Source organism: Phascolarctos cinereus, unplaced genomic scaffold, assembly GCF_003287225.1.
Source record: "Phascolarctos cinereus isolate Bilbo 61053 unplaced genomic scaffold, phaCin_HiC Scaffold_2;HRSCAF=192, whole genome shotgun sequence".
In the NCBI taxonomy this organism is placed as follows: Eukaryota; Metazoa; Chordata; class Mammalia; order Diprotodontia; family Phascolarctidae; genus Phascolarctos; species Phascolarctos cinereus.
Window position 1 is genome coordinate 386849622 of NW_027555625.1, and position 18204 is coordinate 386867825.

An 18204-nucleotide genomic window follows, 5' to 3' on the forward strand; every position below is an offset into this window, starting at 1 on the left:
GTCACACAGAGAATGTTAGACCCAGTATCTCATTCCAGTTCAATTAAGCATTTATCAAGCCTGAGTCCTCAGACCTCCAGATCCTGCACCCTTGTCACCAGAGCAGGATCTTAGAACCATCTAGTCCCCAAAGAGGAGAAATGATTGCCTAGTCCTGCAGATCTATCAGTCAGTGGCATAGCAGGGAACTTGAACCCAGAACCCCTGATTCCCAGGCCACTCACCCTAAAGCCTGTAGAAATGCAAGTAGTTATTATCATTATTATTTAATAATAATGTGTTCTTTTCATCACATTTCTATGCCTCTAGACCTAAAATAATAATAATAATATATAATAATAATAATAAATCATCCTGGGAGTTTATCTTATTTAACTACAGGGATTGATCCCTCCATATGTTCAGAAATAGAAGCCTGCCTTCAAAGAGCTTACATTCTCGAGGGAGAGGGGAATGAAGAGAGAAAGGACACACATATGTATGTGTGTGTGAGTATATATGTGTGTGTGTTTGTATATAGTATATAAATTTGTATATTATATATTTATATTGTATATATTTATGTGTATATACAAATATTATATATTTATATTGTATATGTGTATAGCATATGTGTGTGTGTGTGTGTATATATATATATATATATATATATATATATTAATATAATCACTGGACTACACAGGTCCCACTGCCTGAAAGCCAGGCAGATTACATTTTACCTCTCCCCCAGTGTTCAAACTTTAAGGGGGTTTGGGAGTATCTAGGCTCTCTGCAAATGGCATAGCCCTTGCCCTCAAGGATTAGAGAAAAGGAGGAAGAGAAAGTCAGGCAAAAAGAAAAGAAAAGAGGAAAAAAGGGCAAGGGCACAAAGGGATCGAAGGATCATAGAAAGAATTGGGAGAGACAAAAAGGTCATCTCCAAGCCCCTCCTTTTACACACAAGAAAACTGAAGCCCAGTGAGGCGACTGTCTTGGCCAAGGATACACCACTAGCAGGGAGCATGGACAAAGTAGCAGAAGGCCAATCATCCGTATTGCCCTTTTTTCCCTTCTATGGATCACAGAGACCTGGCTTTTCTCCCTTCCACAGGAAGCTTCACCTAGCCTAATTACAGTGTTGGTCCCAGGCAGGGAGGGGGCTCCTTTCCCTGACTCTAGGCTAATGACCAGGGCAGTGAGCCAGATGCCTGCAGACCCTGGAACCACCCACAAAGCACTTGCTCTATTCATTACCCATCCATTTGACTAATTCTGGCCCGTTCTCTCCCTCTCCCTTTATAGGTGCTGGAAATGAGCCTTATCTATGTACAACCATGAGGAGGAGGAAAAAGATTGTGACATGAGCACTTTCGCTGTCTCCCCACCCCACCATGTTTTCTCTACCTTTTTTCAGTCCTTTTTCAACTGGGTCCAAATCATGGTGAACAATGGAAATTCTGGGACTTGTGGACTGTTATTACTTAAGAAAAACACAAGATGGCAGCATCCTCAAGCATTCTGGCCTTGAACAGTGTAAACGGATTTTAAAACATGTTGATTGTTTCTTGAAAATCATTTACCTACTAACCATGGGAACCTGAACAAGTCATTTAACTTCTCTCAGGTTCAATTTCCTCATTTGTAAAATGAGAATAGTAATAGCATCCACCTCAAGAGGTTGTTTTGAGGATTAAGTGAAATAATACATGTAAAGCATTTGGTAAACCTTAAAGCCATATTAGTAATTTATATATACTATAGAAAATTTATAGAAAATCTATAAATGCTAGTGATTATTATAAGATGACCATTAAACTCCCTCAGGATTTGAACTCAGTCTTCTTGACTCCAAATCCATCTGTTGGGCCACCCAACTCTCTCCCCCTCATTTTACAGAAGCAGAAATTAAGCCCCAGAGTGGAAAAGTGACTTAATGATTCGAGATCAGAACTGGAACTAAAATTCTCATCTCCTTGCTTCCAGTCCAATGCTTCCCCCCCACCCCCGCACCAGTCTTTCCCAATCCAGACTCTGCCACAGATGATTCAAATATCTAACTTCTGTAATAAGACACTTGTCAGCCTATGTCCTCAATAGGTTTGGGTATAAACAGAGGAAAAGGTCACAAAGACTGGGTATTCAATTTTTTTTATCCTCCCCTCCCCAGTGCCTAGCACAGTATTCTCTATTTAGTAAATACTTGCAGGAATGATAACAAAAATCAAAGTTCACTTTTATATACCTGAAGTAGGTAAATTGGCCAAGGTTGACCAGGTCAGACTGGTACCCCAGGTTTAAGATCACAAGAAACAAGATACTCTTATTCTATATGAGAGTTAACAAAAGGAGGTTTATTTAGCAATATCAGGGGAAGGACATACAGAATAGAAAAGGGCATTGATCCAGTTGAATGTGGCTGCCCAGCCTTGGCGCTGTCCGTGGTGGTATATGGGTCAATCTCGAGAGCTCCTCTAGGGTGTGCTTCTGATTTTGGAGACTTCAACCCCAGGTCTCAGCTGCAGTCTCACCCTGGAACCTCCCTCAATGCCTGGGGCCTCTTCACTCTGGAAGGACCATCTGCCATGCCATCTCCCTTTGCTGAGTTTTTCCCAGAGGGACCCCAATTTTGGAGAGGGGCCCATGCTGGCCAACCATTTATTCTCCTAGCTGATCCCCCAGTCAGATACCTTCACTTCCCCTTTATTTTTTAGCTCCCTTTTGTAGATTGTCTTCCTCCATTAGAATGTAAGCCTTTGAGAGCAGGATCAGACTTTCTTTCTGCTTATATTTGTATCTCTAGCACCTAGCACAGTGCCTGGCACACAGTAAGTGATTAATAAATGTTGCCTTGCCTTGCCTTGCCTGGCCTGCCATTGATGGAACTCCTCATGGCTCTTTGTACTCAGGATATCACTCCAAACCTGAGCCTGAGTTCTCTGAGCCAATCAAATCACAAGGATAGTTTCAATGTCTTTTAATGACCAGAACTAGTGCAGGCTACTTGGTGGGGGAGGGGTGATGCTGGCAGCTATTTCTCCTATTACAGGGTCTACTATTATTTGACATAGCATTACTCCAGTTCTATAAGGAAGCTATCACAAATATTATGTGCCAATTCACATATGAAGGAAATAGGGGTTAGAGAGTGGAATGATTTGCCAAAAAGACAGATTGCCCAACCCAGCCATGAAGCTACAATGGATACTCCACTGGACTTGGAGTCTGGAAAACCTGAGTTCAGACCTAGCTGTGAAACTCTGAGAAAGTCACCTAATCTCTCTCTGCCTCTCTTTCCTTATCTGTAAAATGGGAATAATAATAGCGCCTTTCTCCCAGGAGTGCCATGAGGATAAAATGCAATAACACTTATAAAGTACTTTGCAAGCTTTGAAATGCTCTATAAATGCTAGCTATCATTATAATTAATCATCGTTGAAGTAGGTGATTAAACTAGGACTTGAAGCTGGGTCTTCCATACCAGAGTTTTCAAACACTTGGTGTATTATAGCTGCAACACTGCCCAGTGTAGGGAACCAGATTCAAATGTAATTAGGAAATAGTTAACAAAATAAATAAAAATACAGTAGAACATAGATAATGGTAATATGTGGTTTTCTAAGTCAATGTGCTGGCCACAGGGATCCTTGTGTATGGGTTTAGTGGCCCATTTCTATATGAGTTTAACAACACTGCTCTCTACCATGCTGCCTAAATTTCATCTGTGAAATAAATTAAAGTTGAATTCCTAAGCCTAACATTCAAGGACCACAAAAGCCTGACCCAACTTTGTCTCTCCAAGCTGGATACTGTCTTCCAAAGACATCAGCCTAATCCCTGCCCTCATGCTTCCATGTGTATAATCCCTGCTGTCTGCAATGCCTCCCATTTCTCCTACCTCATTTTGATCTATTCCAACTCTACAACCCCCCCTTCAAGACCCAGATCTATCTTCTGTCCTCCGTTAAACTTTTCCCATTAACCTTTATGTTCCCCTTCCACACAAGCCAGAATCCCTCACTTCAGTTCCTCTCCAGCATGGCCTCCTTGGGCAGCATATGGCAGGATATAGCTATGGAGTTAACTCTCCAATTTTTTGGCTATTAAAATCCATTTGCATCTTGTTCTATGCCCGTCCATCAGTGTTCATCTGAGAAACTTAGATGTGGACATGTAAGATACAAAGTGTTCTTTCTGCCAAAGAGAGAAGCTTACAATGCTTTACTCCAAAGTAACTATGGTGAAAATGCAGGTGTAGGGTTAGGCTGGTAGGGGCAGATAATTTAGGTCAAAAAACATAGAATGAAAGTGGCTCAAGAGGACATCTAGTCCAAGCTTGAGCTAGATAAGCAGCGAGATGAAATGGAAAGAGCATTAAATATGGAATCAAAGGATAAAAGATTAAATCTTAACTCCCCACTTACTACTTGGGGAAGTAAATCCCCTCCCCCCCTTCAGTTTCCTCCTTTACAAAATGAGAAGTTTAGATAAATGATCGCTTAAGTCCCTCCCAGCTCCAAAATCTATGATCTCTTTATATCATCAACCAGCAAGCAGTCATATGGCCTCCATTTGAACATCTCCAGTAACGGGGAACTCACCCACACCTCCTGGTACAGCTTAATCAACTCTTGGAGAGCTCTAATTTCTCATATCAAACCAAAGGTGCTTTCTTTCCTGGCACTGCTGAGACTATCCAAGAAAGCTGCCTTCCATGCCACCTACGTATAAAACTGGCATTAAATGTAGATTCCCTTCCAATCACTGGCCTGGTAGTTTGGCAGTTGTTAAAAATTGCATAAACTATGATGACCAAGATTGGTCTCAGAGGACAGCTGAAAAAATATACCTCTGCCCCCCCTTTACAGAGGGGGTAGATTAAGGTGTGGAATGTTGCTTATTCTAACACAGGCAATAATGGATTGGATGGGTTTCTTCAACTGCTTTTTTTTCTTTTTCTTTTATATTCTTTGTTACAAGGAATTGGAACTGGATAAGGGAAGAGGAAGTGGTATAATCAGAATATATTTGGTTGGATAAAAACAAAATGTATCAGTATGTTTCAGAGCTGCTTAAAATGTTTCAGTGTGCTGGGAAGGTCTCTATACCCGATTACTTAACTAATGCTACGGAATCCAGGAAAATGAAAAGAACAAGTTCTCCTAACTGGTGGGCTGAGAGGGGCTAGGAGCTAAGGGGAAAGGGAGATACGGAGAGGTCAGCTGAGTGCAGACGTGGAAACCTGCATCATATAAAACACCATCAACCAGCAAGCAGTCGTAAATCCTCCATTTGAACACCTCCATTTGTGAGGAACACGTTACCTCCTAGGGCAGCTCATTCAATCCTTGCAGAACTCTGAATTCCTCACTAGGAATTACACTGGATTAAGGCCTGGATTTGAGTCCCTGATTCCATACTTACTAGGGTTATGCGACCTTGAACAAATAACTTCATTTCTCAAGGTGTTTTCTCCTCTGCAAAATGGCGTTTTTCCAATAGCTGCCTCAAAGAATATTTGTAAACCTTAAAAAGGCGCATACACATCAGCTGTAGTAATTATTATGACTAATAGCTATACACTTTTCTAGAACTGTGGAAGATGTTTTCAGTCCCAGGGTGCCACCTGGAGGATTTTAGGAATCACTGCATAAGAAGGAAACTTGAACACGTGATGACATCTTATACACTCAGTCCAACCCATTACTGACCAGGAATCCCTCTACAACATTCCCAATAAGCAGCTGTCAAATCTCTTCTTAAAGACTTCTAGAGATGGGGAACACACTGCTTATCTACTGAGTCGGCCTGTTCCACTTTTGGACAGCTCTCATTTTTAAGGAGGGTTTTTGGTTTGGTTTGGTTTTTGCTTTTTTTGTGTGTGTTTTTTTTTCCCCCTTATGTGAAACCAGAATCTCCCTCTGCAACTTGACTATACTGGTCTTAATTCTGCCCTCTAGGGCCATATAGACCACATCTATTCCCTATTCCATGTGACTGCCCTTTCAGATATTTATAGACAACCATCCCCTCCACCTCTGACTATGCCTGCAACTCCTTAATTTTTCTCTTTTCCAGATGGAGCAATCCAAGGTCCTTCAAAAGATCCTTATATACAGAGGTGTGATGGTAAATGTTTAACAACTGGCTTTTCCAGGGGTTGGGGGGAGGGGTGTACTTAAGACATACTTTTAAATTTAATCTGCATTATTAACATTTTCTCTAGCACTTTCTTAAATCTAGACAATCAACAAAACAATAAAGCAATCCCTAATACATAGCCTTTGCTGATTTCTAAGGTGTAAATGTTCATACTGAAATTTTGACTATCAGCTCTCAAGAACTGGCAGCACACTACTCCATATATGACATGCTTTCAAATCTCTCACTATCCCATTCTCCCTCCTCTAGACATGATCAGCTTGTCAAGGCAGGGGACAGCTGAACAATTCTTTCTTTCCTTCACTTAATTTTTCTTTCTTTCCTTTCCTCCTTGCTTCTTTCCTTCTCTCTTCCTTTATTTTGAACACTGTGCTTTTCTGCCCCATGCACATATCTCCCTAGGCTTCCATCTCACAGTGTTCAATAATAGCTTTGGTTGGAGCATACAGGCCACTAAAAAATCCAGGTCTTTCACAGTCCTGCAATGTTTACCCTATCCTGAATTTAATTCAGTTCCCTGCAAGAAGTATTTATTAAGCACCTGCTTAATACGCAAGATAAACAAGCAAATACAAAGTAGTGAGGGGATGGAAGAGACAAAAAAGAGCTCCATCAACTGCGAGATCAGGGAAGGAAGGAAGGAAGGAAGGAAGGAAGGAAGGAAGGAAGGAAGGAAGGAAGGAAGGAAGGAAGGAAGGAAGGAAGGAAGGAAGGAAGGAAAGAAGGAAGGAAGGAAGGAAGGAAGGAAGGAGAGAGGGAGAGAGGAAGGAAGGAGAGAGGGAGAGAGGGAGGAAGGGAGGGAGGGAGGGAGGAAGGAAGGAAGGAAGGGAGGGAGGGAGGAAGGAAGGAAGGGAGGGAGGGAGGAAGGGAGGGAGGAATGAAGGAAGGAAGGAAGGAAGGAAGGAAGGAAGGAAGGAAGGAAGGAAGGAAGGAAGGAAGGAGAGAGGGAGAGCACAACCATTTTTAAGCACCTACTATGTGCCAGGCATTGTGCTAAGAGATATGCTATCTCATTTGATCTTCCCAACTACCCTGGAAGGTAGGTGCGATTATGATTTCTATTTTACAGCTGAGGAAACTGAGGTAGATAAAAATTAAATGATGTGATCAGTGTCACAAAGCTAGAAAGTAGCTGCAGCCAGATTTGAACTCAGGTTCCATCCACGTGACATAATCACATCTGAGTTTTAGGAATATTAATTGGCAGTTGTATAGAGGGTGGATTGTAGAAGGGAGACATGGGGGAAAGGAATTAGTTAGATCAGGAATGATGAGGGCCCAACTAGATCAGTTTGACATTCAGGGAGAGAGAAGGGGGCAAGTACAATACACGTTGCAGAGGTTGTTGATTGGCTATCAGGGAGAGAAAGAGGGAGAGGAAAGGGTTCTGGATAATTCTGAGATTACTGAACCTGGAAAAATGGTAGTGCTTGCTGTAGAAATAGGGGAAAGTTACGTAGAGGCTCCATTTTCAGGGTAAATGTAATGAGTTCTGATTCGGATATATTGAATTAGGGATTTCTATAGCATCCAGGTGATGAAGTTGAGCAGGTAATGTAGGAATGAGCTTCAGAGAAATGAGGACTGGATATATAGGTCACAGAGCCGTCAGCATACAAATGACAACTGAACTAATCTGAGCTGATGAGATCCCCAAGAAGAAATGTATATGGAAAGAGAAGAGCGTCTAGGACAGAGCCCTGGTGTACAGCCATAATTAGGGGACAGGACAGTGATGAATATTCAGTGAGGGAGGCTAAAGACAAGTGGCCCAACATGTTAGAGGATGTCCTCACTCAAATGATATTTCGGAGCAATCCTCCCACTTCCCTTTTCTAGCTCAAAGTTGTAAACAGAGTCAGCCCTCAGCAAAGATGTGAATGAGGGGCCCTTCATCTCAAAATAAAGTTTGTCTCACAGAATATGGAAAATTGGAGCTGTAAAGGACTTTAGAATACAAAATGGCCAAACTCGAAGGGACGTTATGATACTAAAAATAGAATGCTAAAGCTTGAAGGGAACATGGAACTGTATTCTTCCCAACATACAGATCAGCTGTAATGATAGCAATTGCCCACTAGATGACACTATTTGCTTTCTGAATACTATAAAAGTTAACAAGCATTTATTAAGTGCTTACTATGTACCTATGTGCTAAGCTCTAAGGATACAAAGAAAGGCAAAAACATGTCCTGTGCTCTCAAGGAATTTATATTCTAGTGAGGGAGACAATATGGAAGTAACTAGGTACATACAAGATATAGAGAGAGTGGATGAAAGTTCATCTCAAAGGAAAAAGACTAGCAAGTGAGTGGTAGGGGTAGGTAAGTCTGGGAAATGTGTTCTTCAGAATATGATATTTAAGCTAAGTCTTGAAGGAATTCAGAGAAACTAAGAAGCGGAGATGAAGAAGTAGAGAATTCCAGGTAGAGAAAACAGCCAATACAAATGCGGAGTCACGAAATGGAATGTCCTGTGTGAGGAACAGCAGATGGCCCTGTGGAGTTGGACCATAGAGTAAATGAAGGATAGCCAGGTGTGAGAAGGATTGAAAGGTGGGAAAGTTCCGTGTTGTAAAGAGCATTAAAAGCCGTTAAATGGATGAGGTGCTATTTGATTCTGGAAATCATAGGAACTTACTGGAGTCAATTGAGGCGAGTGGAGGTGGGGCATGGGTAGACTAGTGCCTTAAGAAAATTACTTTGGCATCTGAGAGGGGATGGATGAATTGACACAGGGAGAGTCTATTATAATAGTGCAGGCCTTACAAAGGTGGTGGCTGTATGAGTGAAGATAAGGGAACATATTTGAGAGATGTTCTAAAGGTGTTGAAAATAATAATAGAATGTATATACTGCTTTGAGGTTTGCAAATATTATCTCACTCGATCCTCACATCAACCTTGAGAAGTAAGAGCTGTTATTGTTCCTTTTTCATAGTTGAGGAAACTGAGGCAGCCAGAGGTTAGATGATTTGCCCTACATCTGAAATTCATCATGTCCAAAGCAAAACTCATCATATTCCTCCCCCCAGTTCTCTCCTATTACTAATTTTCCTATTAGGCTAGGAAACTTCCATCATCCTAGACACCCAGGCTCACAACATCAATGTTATTCTTGATGCTCCACTCTCATTTACTCTACATATCTGATCTGTTGGCAAATCAAGCTAGTGGATAGAGCATTAGTCATGGATTTCTACTCTTGTGATGACAGCCTTACAAGGGTGGTAGCTATATGACTAGGAAGTGTCTGAGGCTGGGTTTGAACTCACCACTTCTTGGCTCCAGCATAACACTGATGTTGTGAGCCAGGATGTCTAGAATGACTGAAGTTCCTTAGACTGATAGGAAAATTAGTAATAGGAGAGGATTTGAGGGGAGAGATAATGAGTTTTGCTTTGGACATGTTGAGTTTCAGATATCTACAGGCCATCCAATTTCAGATGTCCAAAAGGCAGTTCATGGTGAAGGACTGAAGCTCCAGGAGAGACCTTAGGGCAGGAGATATGGATCACCAAGTGAGAGAATGTAAAAGGGAAAGGGGTACAGGACACAGTCTTGGACACTACTACTGTAGGCACTTTTGTGCTCCCAGGTGAGATGAAAGAATTCTAGGTCTAGACATGATAGGGACCTTAAAAGCCATTGAGTCCAATTCCCTCATTTTATAGATATAGAAACTGAGGCACACAGAAGGTAAGTGATTTTCTCAGTGTCACACAGCTGGGGTCAGTCTGAGGCAGCATCTGAACTCAGGTCTTCCTGACTCATAAGTTCAACTATGCTATTTAGGCACTCTGAAGGTAAAAAGGGAGAAGGAATTCCATAATCCCTTACAGTAATTCAGAGCCAGAGACACCATGGGGCATAGAGTTAAAGATTTATTTGGGTTGTAGAAAGAGTAAGACATAAGGAGTCTGTTTGAAGCATATTTGAGTGTTATTTGTGGGAGGAAGAAGAAACCTGGAATCTATATAATGAAGGTTATCTCTCTAGGCTTTCTTCCAAAGCTTATGTTCAGATAGTTGAAGCTGTAACGCAGAACAGCAGATCTGGAAGGGACCTTAGGGATGACTTATTTGTTGGTGGTGTTCAGTTGTTTCAGTCCTGTCTCTCTTTATGACTCCATTTGGGGTTTTCTTGGCAAAGATACTGGTTTGCCATTTCCTTCTCCAGCTCATTTTACAGATGAGGAAATTGGGTTAAACAGAGTTAAGTAACTTGCCCAGGGTCACACAGTGAGTAAATGTCTGAAGCCAGATTTGAGCTCAGGTTTTCCTGGGTTTCCAGGCCCACTGCTCCATGCATTGTACCACCTACGTGCTACAGAAATTATCTATTACCATCTCTTTATTTTACATATCAGACCTGGGAAATGACTTGCCCAAGGTCACTCAGCACAAGGCAGGGGGCAAAACAAGAACTCAAACTCAGGTGTCCTGATTCCTAGGCCTACAGCTATTTCCATTACGCTGTGCTGCCTCAACCTTGATGTAATGATTATCAGAGTATGGAGAGACTTTCTTGTGAGGAAGTCCTACATTAAGGCCTTTGAGACTGCACCAATGACTTACTATGAGGTTAGCAGCCAGTTACCCATTAAAGCCCTAAAGGAGGGGTTCAAAACTGATAGCTTTATTCAATAAATCAATACTTTAAGCACCTTCTACATACTAGTCACTGGGTTATGTTCTTGGGATACAAACAAAAGTGAGATAGTCTCTGCCCTCAAGAAACATGCATTCTGTTAAGGGGATAAAACAAATAATTGGGAATGGTGGACAGGGAAGGGAGCTTGAGTCTAGAATCTAGATGGCCACAGGGAGAGTGAGTAGTGATGGGGCAATAGATTGGCATGAACAAATGAATGAATGAAAAGCATATATAAAGCATTTACTATTAGCTAAGCACTGCACTGGTATAAAAATACAAAACAAAAGTCTATTATATTCTGATAAAGGAAACAACATATATAAGGGAGTGGTCTCCAGGGAAGGGTAGAAAAGTGCTTTGGACTGGAGAATATCAGGGACGGTTAACAGAGCCAAGGAGGAGCCAACTGAAATGTCCTTTCCAGAAGCAATCATTTTTTTTATTTGATTCAGGTTCCCAGAGCAAAAAGTAGAAAGGGATGGGATGGTGTTTGAGGGGAAGGGGATGTAGTGAGTAGCAGGGCAGGTGTTAAAAAGATAGTTGGGGAGGATGGTGGGATGGGATGGGAAATATGCTCTAGTAGTACAGTAATGTTGATTTTGATTACTATTTCCTGAGCAAGACATGGTAAGTGAAGGAAGAGTGAGAATAGCAGGGAATATGTTGATACAGAGTACGACTGAATGGGATTATAATCTAGATTGAAGAAGTTTTGCCAGGAGGTGAGGGGGCACATGATTTGGAGTGGAGAGAGCTTCTAGGAAGATAAGATCCAGTGGACAAGCCAGCACACAGTCAGGAGGCAGGACGAGGTCTCTGGGAGATAGACAAGAATGGCATATGGGTGCAGGAAAAGAGAGCCAAGAAAAACTAGCCCAGAGAACCAAGGCCCTGCCATCACATAGGAAGACAAAACTGGAGTAAACATTGACCTTGGGTTCCCTGGGCCCCCAGAATAACACATTCCATCTCTCAATAACCATTAGCAACGAAGGCTCAGAAATATGCTTTTATAAAGGGAGGGAGCCTGAATGAGAATCAGACTCCTAGAACTTTGGAGCTGAATAAGACCTTGGATACCACCTGTTCTAACTCCCTCAATTTACAAATGAGGCAACTGAAGCCCAGAGAGAAAGACAGTGACTTCCCTAACATCACAAAGCTAGTCAGTGGCAGAGACAAGACAAGAAACCAGGTATCTGGATTCTTAGTGCCATCTACCACACCACATTGCCTCCACTACACCTGATGAACACAAGAAGGTAGACGGATAGAAATGCACATGATAATGAACACCAATGGTCATTTAGATGGGGAACACAGACAACTTTATTGGGTTTTCATTTCCATCCTCTAGTTTGTGACTTTTATTATTCCTCCATGAGAGCCAACCGAATCCTTCAGGGCTAACTGCATCTCTTCCTTTTCTTTGTAATCACCCTTTCACTCTGTACAACCTGTAAAACAAGAGTGAGAGTTTATGAGGGGGTCAGGGGCATGACAGGGTCTGGGGAAGAAGAGTTAAGGATCAAAACTCTAGACAAGATTTATCTTTGTATCTCTTTCAACAGTAGGAACTTAATAAATGATTGTTTGAATACATGGATGGATGGATGGATGGATGGATGGATGGATGGATGGGTGGATGGGCAGATGGATGGATGGATGGATGGATAGACAAATGGATAAATGGATGGATGAGTAGATGGATAGAGGGAGTGAATTAATGACTTACAAAGTATGGAACCTTTTATTCCAATGGATCTAGTTACCAAATAGTCTCCCCAACCTCCTAAGAATGTTGACCCTATAGGAGATATTACACGTTTTGGTTTTCCAAGCCCTCTCATTCACTAAAGAAAAAATTGGAGTTTTGTCTATAGTCTGCCTTAGGAATGCCATCCTCTACCCCCTTTCATTCATCCAAATACAACTTTTAGAACCCAGCTCAAGTTCCATTTCCTTCAGGAAGGCAACCCCAGTGATCTCCCCTCTCAGAAGTCTTATATGAAGAAGACTGACCCATACAATCTCATACTCAATACCATACTCACCTATCTTGCTCTGTAACTGATTCAAGTGAAGATGTCCTGTCTGCGGAACTAAACCCTGCAAGGTCAGAGGGCCTGCCTTTTCCCTCATTTGTATCCCCCTTAGCATCTAGCACAGGTGTGCACATACAGTATGTGTTCAGTCAGTATTTGTTGACCTGGCCTGAATTCACAAAGGGGACGGTGTTTGGATACAGTCAGAAATGTCCTAGACCAGGAGTTGAGGCTGAGATTCCAGTCCCAATTCTGCCACTAATTCTATGACATTGGGCAAGTCAGTTATTCTCTCTGGGTCTCAATTTCCTCATTCATGTAATGACCCAGATGAGCTTAGATGATCTCAATGTCCCTTTAAGCTCTAAAATCTTAGCTTCTATGATCCTAGTCATAAAGCTCCTTACCTGTTCAGTCTCCCTGTCACTGTTGCTGCTTCTGCTGCTGCTACTGTCACTCTCACTCCCAAGGTCCTCCTGTAAGGGAGATGAAGCTGCTGAAGCTGTTCAGGACAGCCTATCAAGTCCCTTGTTATCTATCATGGGTCTTCTCTCTCACCTTAATAGCACCTCCCTTCCCCACCCCATCTTGTGGAAGAGTCCCAGAGAAGAAGTCTGTTATGGTGGATAGTGAATAGTGTTGCATTTGAAGTTGGGAAGATCCAGGTTTGAATTCCCACCTCTGACACTAGCTGTGAGATCATGGCCAAGACATTTAACCTCTCTGAGCCTCAATTTCTTATTTGTAACCAAAAAAAAAGGTAGGGGATAGTAATATATACAGTGCTCACAAGGTTGGTTCTGACATTCAAATCAGACAATATATGCAAAGCACTATGTAAATTTATTTTAAGAGAACTAGATTCTACTCTTGGCTCTATCACCAACTCATTATATGATCTTGATTTAGTCACTTCACCTCTGAGCCCATTTCCTCTGTAAAATGAGAGGTTTGAAAAAAAAATAATATAAAAAGTCCTTTCCAGCTCTGACACTATGTCAATTTCTAAAGTCTTTTCCAACTCTGACATTATGTCCTATGATCCTATGACCTTACTATAAAGATTTCCAAGAGCTTGTTGATGAATCTTGAATGTCAATGGTCTGTCTTCCTATCCCAGGTAGGTGACACAGAGACCGCCTCCTTATTTAAGGGAGAAGCAGGGATCCCAAAACTTTAACAACCCTTTGAATGACTTAAAGGGCAAGGGAAAGAATTTTCATTGTCAACCTGGGTGAGGAAAGCTAGAGAAGACCTCAGATCCATGCAGGGTGGGAAGCCCATATTCAGTTAAAGACTAGTCTAGTTAAGTGAGCAAGTCTAGGAACCCAATAACATACACAGATTCCTGGCTGCAGTATAGGCCATGGTCTTTTATATTTACACAGTGAAGTCACTACAGAGGTCCCTCTGACCAAGTGAGGGTAGTCCTGGCTCAACAAATGACAGCAATAAGGCAAATGATAGGGACAGCCCTGGCCTTTGCTTTGCCAGTGCTGACCCCCCCCCCCCCACTGCTCATCCTTAGTTCAAGCTTCTGCTGCTGTTGCTGCTGCTGCAGTGGTGGCTACTGCAGCAGCTGCTATTGCTGCTATATACCATCCTTCTTACTTTTTACCTTCTTCTTCTCTTTCTCCTGATCTTTTTCCTTGTGTTTGTCATCATCTTTGCCAAATCCTACAGGTGGAGGCAAAGGTATGGCAAGGAGAGTAGAAAGAAAACCCCAGTGGAAGAGAGCTAGATTTAGAATGAGGACTTAGATTCAAATCTGGATTCTGCCTCTTATTGCCTGTGTGACCTTGGGTGAATCATCTAATGTCTCTAGGCCTCAGTTTCTTCCAGTTTCAAATGAAGGGGTCTGACTAGATGACCTCAAGGTTTCCTTCCAGCTCTGAATCCATGATTCAATGCTAGAAGTGAGGCTGGCCTGCTTGCCCCATGTACAAAAAGGACTGGAATGTCTACTTCAGCTCATAGAACTTAAAAACCATGAGTAACCTTAAAGATCATCAGGTGGTTCAACCCACCCCTATCACAAATGAGAAAACGGAAGCCCTGAGAAGAGAAGTGGCTTGTTCAGGATTGCACAAGTAGTCAGTACCCATGTTCTCTGACTCCAGATTCTGTGTAATTTCCACTATCTCCGCATTGATTACTCCAAGCCCTTCTTCGAAATTAGGAGGCATGTTGGCATTTCTTCCCAAAATACTAACAGACCTAAGACCACCCTGAGAAAAGTGGTGAAATTTGCTTTAAGAATCCTACAAAAATGGATGCCCTCAAAATTCATATTTCAAAACAGATGCCATCTTTCTTGAGACTCCCATTGTCTACTAACAGAGACCTCCATGAAGGAGAGCCCAGTACAGGGTGTTAGGAAGAAGGACCTTTGGACGCACATCATTGTGGCCACCAGCACCTCAAGCTCTATGGATTATAGATCATCCCTCCGTGAATCCATCTAAAACTACGTCAGTTTGTATGGTCCAATATATTAGTTCACCAGCTCTCCCCCCACCCCAACTCAACCCTCCTATGAGTGTCAAGACACTTCAAGCAGATGGTTGATTCTGCAGCTAAGAGAGAGACAAGGAGGCAGTTCTGGCCTCCCTCAGAAAGTTTTAAAATTAATTGTACTGCTGATGTTTGAGAAGGAGGGCATCATGGTATTCTCTAGCCAGTCCTCTTACAGTAAGGGAATCATTCTTCCTGACCTCTTTGTAATGTTCTTATGACCTTGGGAATGTCATTTACCATCTCTGGGCTTATTTTCCCAACAATAATATAGAGAAAATGTTTGGCTAGTCAGTTTCCAAAGTACCTTCCAACTCGAACATACAATGTGCTAAGGTCTCTTCTAGCTCTGAAAAGCTACGGATCTGCATGATTCTGCTTAGGCAAACTGGAGGTTAAATGAGTCTGGGCCTCAGCTAAGACTTCTTGTCCACTAAGAGCGTCTTCTACCACACTTCACCCAAAAATACAGCCTCCTTCCTTCCATTCGAGGAATACAAGGACTATTTAATGGTCATTGCTGAATTTTAATTGCCTTTTGGTTTAATTGCCTTCAGAGAAGGCTGGGAATGATGGAACAGGAGTAGAGAAAGAATGCATAGGGGACACTACTCCCATTGTGGCTGGTTGCCTTTTGGAAGAGGCACCCCTACCTACCAGAATTGGGGATGTTCTCACCCTATCAAAAAGAGAAAGCATTGTCAATTCCCTTCCTCAAAGGGAAAGAAGGATTCTGATCACTGTCTGCAACAAAAGAAATGATGAGAGGTTGGAAACAGGAAAGGACAGGAACCTCCTGGATATCAAAGTAATAATAATAATGAGTCTAATTATTCTCCAATTTCTGCTCTGAGATGGGGTGAGGAAGAAGGATTTAGGTCTGGGCCCAGTTTAAAGCCCACCTTTTTAATTTTCTTAGATTCTGGGAGGATTCTTAACTCAAGGTGAAGTTTTCAATCCAATTATATGGAGCCATTTTTTTTTTTAGCAAGCATAGTTCAATTTATTTGCTTACAAAAAACATCTATGTGGTTGCCACAGCAGCTGCCTGGGTCCTCTGGACAGACATGTGAGTGTGAGTCTTCACTAGATGATCGGTGAATTCCTGATAGGGAGACTTAGTGACCACAGTCTCCTTCCGCAGGTCTGAGGTTAGACAGCTGTATGTCTTGGAGGTGGCAATGAAGGCTGCTTTAGAGCAAAGTTGCCCAGAGTGGCAGTACAGCCCCCTGCAGATGTGTAGCAGTCAGCACTTCCAGCCATCATCAGGAGCTTCTTAGGCACAGGAGCCGAGGTAATGCCAGTACCTCGAGGGGCTGGGATCAGGTGCACCAGAACCGATCCACATCTCCCAGTGACCTTGCAGGGCACTGGGTGAGGCTTGCCAATCTTGTTCCCCCGGTAGCCACATCTCACAGGAACGATGGACAGCTTGGCCAGAATGACAGCACCATAAATAGTTGTGGCCACTTCCTTGGAGCTCTTGACACTCAGGCCAACATAGCCATTGTAATCACTGATGGCTACAAAAGCCTTGAACCTGGTATGTTGTCCAGCTCTAGCTTGTTTCTGGACAGGCGTGATCTTCAGAACCTCATTTTTCAATGAAGATTCCAAGAAGAAATCTACAATCTCAGACTCCTTGATAGGACGGGAGAAAAGATAGATCTCTTCCAAAGACTTGATTTCCATGTCTTTGACTAGCCGGCCCAGCTTAGTGACTGGACCCCACTCCTAGTCTTTAGCCATTCCTCCCCAGGCTCCGTGGCCGTGGCCATGACCTTGACCTCCACCCCATTGCCAAAGCCACAGTGGAAACTACCTTAGCCTCCGACTATGGGGTCCCCAGGGCCTCCCACTCCTCCTGCAGCACCAGCGTCGTCCACCATTTGGTGTTCATTAGAAGTAGAAGCAAACCATTTTTTTAATGACAGAACTTTCTTCTGGGTCTTGGTCACTGGGGACATGCTGTCATCTCTCCCACTTCTATTTTCATACCTATTTCCCCTACCTAGGGCTAAAAAGCTTCCAGCCTAGTGGCAGCAAAAGCCATGAGAAAAGAAAAAACATTCACTTACCTTGCTGAGAAGTAGAGGGGTGAGTTGATATCTCCACAGCCAGATAGCAGATGCTTCCTCAATGCTGGTTTTGTCCTTTTATGCTGTCTCCTCTGGATCTCTTCTTCCTTCAAGAGCAGAAAAACTGGTTGTCTCAGAATTCTGAGGAATCTTAGGCAGATGGGAACTGATGTTCCTATGAAAGCCTTTAAGTGTAAGCCCTCCCCCCCTTTTTCACCCCCTTTCTTTCCTCAGACCACCAATTATGTTCCAACTATGATACATTTCAAAATGAACTGGTTAAGAAAATCTGGCCAAAAGCAGCTAAGGGGCTGTCTAACCCACACTGAGTATCTCATTCACACATTTCAGTTAGTGATAGAATTTATTGGAGCGAACTTGTCTCACTCAATCTCTTTGCTGGGACAAGTGCACAGTGGGAAATGGTCAATTAAAACACATAAAACAGCTGTAACAATTATAACAGTATCTAGACAAAGGCAGCTGGGGTGTGATAGAAAGAGCAATGAATTTAAAATCCAAAGGGATGGGTTCTAATCCTACCTTGGTCACTTCCAAGATATGGGACTTTAGGAAAGTCATTTCTCCTCATTGTGCCTCAGTTTCCTCATATGTAAAGTGGTAATAATAATAATACCAATAGAAATGCCAGTTAGTTTTTATTTCCTTAAAGATCATCAACCCAATAGAACAGAAGCTCCTCAAGGGAAAGCACTATCCCCATTTCTTTGTACTTGGCTCAGTGCCTGGAACATAGCTGTATTTAATAAATGCT

The 18204-nt window shown here is 42.4% G+C and overlaps 1 pseudogene; it reads right to left on the reverse strand.

Annotated features, from left to right (window-relative positions):
* Positions 1–16375: 16375 nt before the first annotated feature.
* LOC144455659 (small ribosomal subunit protein uS5-like) lies at positions 16376–17240 on the reverse strand (annotated as a pseudogene).
* Positions 17241–18204: the final 964 nt, after the last annotated feature.